Source organism: Mixophyes fleayi, chromosome 1 (genome assembly GCF_038048845.1).
Source record: "Mixophyes fleayi isolate aMixFle1 chromosome 1, aMixFle1.hap1, whole genome shotgun sequence".
Taxonomy (NCBI): domain Eukaryota; kingdom Metazoa; phylum Chordata; class Amphibia; order Anura; family Limnodynastidae; genus Mixophyes; species Mixophyes fleayi.
In genome coordinates, this window is record NC_134402.1 from 63,902,278 (window position 1) to 63,907,277 (window position 5,000).

Below are 5,000 nucleotides of genomic sequence, written 5' to 3' on the forward strand. Positions count from 1 at the left end.
TGGGAGACCACCTGGAAATACCAGGTGCTGTAGGCAATTTTTTTTTATTTTCTCTTGTTCCGACTTCCTTCAATGCTGGTTTTGAGATGTATAAGAGATGTAGGTCATGAGGAAAGCAACACCTACAGCCACACCACCCTGAACAAGCCCAATCTCATCTGATCTTGGAAGCTAAGCAGGGCCGGGCCTGGTTAGTACTTGGGTGGTAGACCACCTGGGAATTCCAGGTGCTGTAGGCAAATTTTTTTTTATTTTCTCTTGTTCCGGCTTCCTTCGAAGCTGGTTTTGAGATGTATAAGACATGTAGGTCATTAGAAAACCAATACCTACAGCCACACCACCCTGAACAAGCCCAATCTCATCTGATCTTGGAAGCTAAGCAGGACCAGGCCTGGTTAGTACTTGGATGGGAGACCACCTGGGAATACCAGGTGCTGTAGGCCATTTTTTTTTATTTTCTCTTGTTCCGACTTCCTTCAATGCTGGTTTTGAGATGTATAAGAGATGTAGGTCATTAGGAAGCCAATACCTACAGACACACCACCCTGAATAAGCCCAATCTCGTCTGATCTTGAAAGCTAAGCAGGGCCGGGCCTGGTTAGTACTTGGATAGGAGACCAACTGGGAATACCAGGTGCTGTAGGCAATTTTTTTATATTTTCTCTTGTTCCGGCTTCCTTCGAAGCTGGTTTTGAGATGTATAAGACATGTAGGTCATTAGAAAACCAATACCTACAGCCACACCACCCTGAACAAGCCCAATCTCATCTGATCTTGGAAGCTAAGCAGGACCAGGCCTGGTTAGTACTTGGATGGGAGACCACCTGGGAATACCAGGTGCTGTAGGCCATTTTTTTTTATTTTCTCTTGTTCCGACTTCCTTCAATGCTGGTTTTGAGATGTATAAGAGATGTAGGTCATTAGGAAGCCAATACCTACAGACACAACACCCTGAATAAGCCCAATCTCATCTGATCTTGAAAGATAAGCAGGGCCGGGCCTGGTTAGTACTTGGATAGGAGACCAACTGGGGATACCAGATGCTGTATGATTTTTTTTTTTTTATTTTCTCTTGTTCCGGCTTCCTTCAAAGCTGGTTTTGAGATGTATAAGAGATGTAGGTCATTAGGAAACCAATGCTATAACCACACCACCCTGAACAAGCCCAATCTCATCTGATCTTGGATGCTAAGCAGGGTTGGGCCTGGTTAGTACTTGGATGGGAGACCACCTGGTAATACCAGGTGCTGTAGGCCTTTTTTTTTATTTTCTCTTGTTCCGGCTTCCTTCGAAGCTGGATTTGAGATGTATAAGAGATGTAGGTCTTTAGGAAACCAATACCTACAGCAGCACCACCCTGAACAAGCCCAATCTCATCTGATCTTGGAAGCTAAGCAGGGCCGGGCCTGGTTAGTACTTGGATGGGAGACCACCTGGGAATACCAGAAGCTGTAGGCCTTTTTTTTTATTTTCTCTTGTTCCGGCTTCCTTCGAAGCTGGTTTTGAGATGTATAAGTGATGTAGGTCATGAGGAAACCAACACCTACAGCCACACCACCCTGAACAAGCCCAATCTCATCTGATCTTGAAAGCTAAGCAGCGCCGGGCCTGGTTAGTACTTGGGTGGTAGACCACCTGGGAATACCAGGTGCTGTAGGCAGTTTTTTTTTATTTTCTCTTGTTCCGGCTTTCTTCGAAGCTGGTTTTGAGTTGTATAAGACATGTAGGTCATTAGAAAACCAATACCTACAGCCACACCACCCTGAATAAGCCCAATCTCGTCTGGTCTTGAAAGCTAAGCAGGGCCGGGCCTGGTTAGTACTTGGATAGGAGACCAACTGGGAATACCAGATGCTGTATGATTTATTTTTTTTTATTTTCTCTTGTTCCGGCTTCCTTCAAAGCTGGTTTTGAGATGTATAAGAGATGTAGGTCATTAGGAAACCAATACTATAACCACACCACCCTGAACAAGCCCAATCTCATCTGATCTTGGATGCTAAGCAGGGTTGGGCCTGGTTAGTACTTGGATGGGAGACCACCTATGAATACCAGGTGCTATAGGCCTTTTTTTTTTTATTTTCTCTTGTTCCGGCTTCCTTCAATGCTGGTTTTGAGATGTATAAGAGATGTAGGTCATTAGGAAACCAATACATACAGCCACACCACCCTGAACAAGCCCAATCTCGTCTGATCTTGGAAGCTAAGCAGGGCTGGGCTTGGTTAGTACTTGGATGGGAGACCACCTGGGAATACCAGGTGCTGTAGGCCTTTTTTTTTTATTTTCTCTTGTTCCGGCTTCCTTCGAAGCTGGATTTGAGATGTATAAGAGATGTAGGTCATTAGGAAACCAATACCTACAGCCACACCACCCTGAACAAGCCAAATCTCGTCTGATCTTGGAAGCTAAGCAGGGCCGGGCCTGGTTAGTACTTGGATGGGAGACCACCTGGAAATACCAGGTGCTGTAGGCAATTTTTTTTTATTTTCTCTTGTTCCGACTTCCTTCAATTCTGGTTTTCAGATGTATAAGAGATGTAGGTCATTAGGAAGCAAATACCTACAGCCACACCACCCTGCACAAGCCCAATCTCGTCTGATATTGGAAGCAAAGCAGGACCGGGCCTGGTTAGTACTTGGATGGGAGACGACCTGGGAATACTAGGTGCTGTAGGCCTTTTTTTTTTATTTTCTCTTGTTCCGGCTTCCTTCAATGCTGGTTTTGAGATGTATAAGAGATGTAGGTCATTAGGAAACCAATACCCACAGCCACACCACCCTGAACAAGCCCAATCTCATCTGATCTTGGAAGCAAAGCAGGGCCGGGACTGGTTAGTACTTGGATGGGAGACCACCTGGGAATACCAGGTGCTGTAGGCCTTTTTTTTTTTATTTTCTCTTGTTCCGTCTTCCTTCAATGCTGGTTTTGAGATGTATAAGAGATGTAGGTCATTAGAAAAACAATACCTACAGCCACACCACCCTGAACAAGCTCAATATCATCTGATCTTGGAAGCTAAGCAGCGCCGTCCCTGGTTAGTACTTGGATGGGAGACCACCTGGGAATACCAGGTGTTGTAGGCAATTTTTTTATATTTTCTCTTGTTCCGACTTCCTTCAATGCTGGTTTTGAGATGTATAAGAGATGTAGGTCATGAGGAAACCAACACCTACAGCCACACCACCCTGAACAAGCCCAATCTCATCTGATCTTAGAAGCTAAGCAGGGCCGGGCCTGGTTAGTACTTGGGTGGTAGACCACCTGGGAATACCAGGTGCTGTAGGCCTTTTTATTTTTTATTTTCTCTTGTTCCGACTTCCTTCAATGCTGGTTTTGAGATGTATAAGAGATGTAGGTCATTAGGAAGCCAATACCTACAGACACACCACCCTGAATAAGCCCAATCTCGTCTGATCTTGAAAGCTAAGCAGGGCCGGGCCTGGTTAGTACTTGGATAGGAGACCAACTGGGAATACCAGATGCTGTATGATATTTTTTTTTTATTTTCTCTTGTTCCGGCTTCCTTCAAAGCTGGTTTTGAGATGTATAAGAGATGTAGGTCATTAGGAAACCAATACTATAACCACACCACCCTGAACAAGCCCAATCTCATCTGATCTTGGATGCTAAGTAGGGTTGGGCCTGGTTAGTACTTGGATGGGAGACCACCTATAAATATCAGGTGCTGTAGGCCTTTTTTTTTTATTTTCTCTTGTTCCGGCTTCCTTCAATGCTGGTTTTGAGATGTATAAGAGATGTAGGTCATTAGGAAACCAATACATACAGCCACACCACCCTGAACAAGCCCAATCTCGTCTGATCTTGGAAGATAAGCAGGGCTGGGCCTGGTTAGTACTTGGATGGGAGACCACCTGGGAATACCAGGTGCTGTAGGCCTTTTTTTTTTATTTTCTCTTGTTCCGGCTTCCTTCGAAGCTGGATTTGAGATGTATAAGAGATGTAGGTCTTTAGGAATCCAATACTATAGCCACACCCCCTGAACAAGCCCAATCTCATCTGATCTTGGAAGCTAAGCAGGGCCGGGCCTGGTTAGTACTTGGATGGGAGACCACCTGGGAATACCAGAAGCTGTAGGCCTTTTTTTTTATTTTCTCTTGTTCCGGCTTCCTTCAATGCTGGTTTTGAGATGTATAAGACATGTAGGTCATTAGAAAACCAATACCTACAGCCACACCACCCTGAACAAGCCCAATCTCATCTGATCTTGGAAGCTAAGCAGGACCGGGCCTGGTTAGTACTTGGATGGGAGACCACCTGGGAATACCAGGTGCTGTAGGCCATTTTTTTTTATTTTCTCTTGTTCCGGCTTCCTTCAATGCTGGTTTTGAGATGTATAAGAGATGTAGGTCATTAGGAAGCCAATACCTACAGACACACCACCCTGAATAAGCCTAATCTCGTCTGATCTTGAAAGCTAAGCAGGGCCGGGCCTCGTTAGTACTTGGATAGGAGACCAACTGGGAATACCAGATGCTGTATGATTGTTTTTTTTATTTTCTCTTGTTCCGGCTTCCTGCAAAGCTGGTTTTGAGATGTATAAGAGATGTAGGTCATTAGGAAACCAATACTATAACCACACCACCCTGAACAAGCACAATCTCATCTGATCTTGGATGCTAAGTAGGGTCGGGCCTGGTTAGTACTTGGATGGGAGACCACCTATGAATACCAGGTGCTTTAGGCCTTTTTTTTTTATTTTCTCTTGTTCCGGCTTCCTTCAATGCTGGTTTTGAGATGTATAAGAGATGTAGGTCATTAGGAAAACAATACATACAGCCACACCACCCTGAACAAGCCCAATCTCATCTGATCTTGGAAGCTAAGCAGGGTCAGGCCTGGTTAGTACTTGAATGGGAGACCATCTGGGAATACCAGGTGCTGTAGGCCTTTTTTTTATTTTCTCTTGTTCCGGCTTCCTTCGAAGCTGGATTTGAGATGTATAAGAGATGTAGGTCATTAGGAAACCAATACCTACAGC

At 44.8% G+C, this 5,000-nt stretch overlaps 7 non-coding genes and 17 pseudogenes across 7 annotated transcripts; all 24 read left to right on the forward strand.

Moving 5' to 3' along the window:
- Nucleotides 1-36, forward strand: part of LOC142115512 (5S ribosomal RNA) — a 119-nt pseudogene extending 83 nt beyond the window's left edge.
- An 84-nt stretch (nucleotides 37-120) lies between these two features.
- On the forward strand, nucleotides 121-239 carry LOC142136734 (5S ribosomal RNA). The gene has a single exon (XR_012687522.1). It is a non-coding gene; the product is annotated as a 5S ribosomal RNA (ribosomal RNA).
- Nucleotides 240-324: 85 nt separating this feature from the next.
- Nucleotides 325-443, forward strand: LOC142113409 (5S ribosomal RNA). The gene has a single exon (XR_012681528.1). It is a non-coding gene; the product is annotated as a 5S ribosomal RNA (ribosomal RNA).
- Nucleotides 444-527: 84 nt separating this feature from the next.
- On the forward strand, nucleotides 528-646 carry LOC142126190 (5S ribosomal RNA; annotated as a pseudogene).
- An 84-nt stretch (nucleotides 647-730) lies between these two features.
- Nucleotides 731-849, forward strand: LOC142113420 (5S ribosomal RNA). Its single transcript, XR_012681539.1, has one exon. It is a non-coding gene; the product is annotated as a 5S ribosomal RNA (ribosomal RNA).
- A 288-nt stretch (nucleotides 850-1,137) lies between these two features.
- LOC142124866 (5S ribosomal RNA) lies at nucleotides 1,138-1,256 on the forward strand (annotated as a pseudogene).
- An 83-nt stretch (nucleotides 1,257-1,339) lies between these two features.
- LOC142121398 (5S ribosomal RNA) lies at nucleotides 1,340-1,458 on the forward strand (annotated as a pseudogene).
- Nucleotides 1,459-1,541: 83 nt separating this feature from the next.
- LOC142120615 (5S ribosomal RNA) lies at nucleotides 1,542-1,660 on the forward strand (annotated as a pseudogene).
- An 84-nt stretch (nucleotides 1,661-1,744) lies between these two features.
- Nucleotides 1,745-1,863, forward strand: LOC142135011 (5S ribosomal RNA; annotated as a pseudogene).
- An 85-nt stretch (nucleotides 1,864-1,948) lies between these two features.
- Nucleotides 1,949-2,067, forward strand: LOC142123081 (5S ribosomal RNA; annotated as a pseudogene).
- Nucleotides 2,068-2,152: 85 nt separating this feature from the next.
- LOC142136912 (5S ribosomal RNA) lies at nucleotides 2,153-2,271 on the forward strand. Its single transcript, XR_012687581.1, has one exon. It is a non-coding gene; the product is annotated as a 5S ribosomal RNA (ribosomal RNA).
- An 84-nt stretch (nucleotides 2,272-2,355) lies between these two features.
- LOC142117528 (5S ribosomal RNA) lies at nucleotides 2,356-2,474 on the forward strand (annotated as a pseudogene).
- An 84-nt stretch (nucleotides 2,475-2,558) lies between these two features.
- Nucleotides 2,559-2,677, forward strand: LOC142134812 (5S ribosomal RNA; annotated as a pseudogene).
- Nucleotides 2,678-2,761: 84 nt separating this feature from the next.
- LOC142119894 (5S ribosomal RNA) lies at nucleotides 2,762-2,880 on the forward strand (annotated as a pseudogene).
- An 85-nt stretch (nucleotides 2,881-2,965) lies between these two features.
- Nucleotides 2,966-3,084, forward strand: LOC142136481 (5S ribosomal RNA; annotated as a pseudogene).
- Nucleotides 3,085-3,168: 84 nt separating this feature from the next.
- On the forward strand, nucleotides 3,169-3,287 carry LOC142112657 (5S ribosomal RNA). Its single transcript, XR_012681263.1, has one exon. It is a non-coding gene; the product is annotated as a 5S ribosomal RNA (ribosomal RNA).
- Nucleotides 3,288-3,373: 86 nt separating this feature from the next.
- LOC142136144 (5S ribosomal RNA) lies at nucleotides 3,374-3,492 on the forward strand (annotated as a pseudogene).
- Nucleotides 3,493-3,576: 84 nt separating this feature from the next.
- LOC142135044 (5S ribosomal RNA) lies at nucleotides 3,577-3,695 on the forward strand (annotated as a pseudogene).
- An 84-nt stretch (nucleotides 3,696-3,779) lies between these two features.
- On the forward strand, nucleotides 3,780-3,898 carry LOC142129642 (5S ribosomal RNA). The gene has a single exon (XR_012685906.1). It is a non-coding gene; the product is annotated as a 5S ribosomal RNA (ribosomal RNA).
- Nucleotides 3,899-3,981: 83 nt separating this feature from the next.
- LOC142131681 (5S ribosomal RNA) lies at nucleotides 3,982-4,099 on the forward strand (annotated as a pseudogene).
- An 83-nt stretch (nucleotides 4,100-4,182) lies between these two features.
- LOC142121990 (5S ribosomal RNA) lies at nucleotides 4,183-4,301 on the forward strand. Its single transcript, XR_012684030.1, has one exon. It is a non-coding gene; the product is annotated as a 5S ribosomal RNA (ribosomal RNA).
- A 286-nt stretch (nucleotides 4,302-4,587) lies between these two features.
- Nucleotides 4,588-4,706, forward strand: LOC142136279 (5S ribosomal RNA; annotated as a pseudogene).
- An 84-nt stretch (nucleotides 4,707-4,790) lies between these two features.
- On the forward strand, nucleotides 4,791-4,909 carry LOC142115987 (5S ribosomal RNA; annotated as a pseudogene).
- An 82-nt stretch (nucleotides 4,910-4,991) lies between these two features.
- LOC142120317 (5S ribosomal RNA) overlaps nucleotides 4,992-5,000 on the forward strand; it is a 119-nt pseudogene continuing 110 nt past the window's right edge.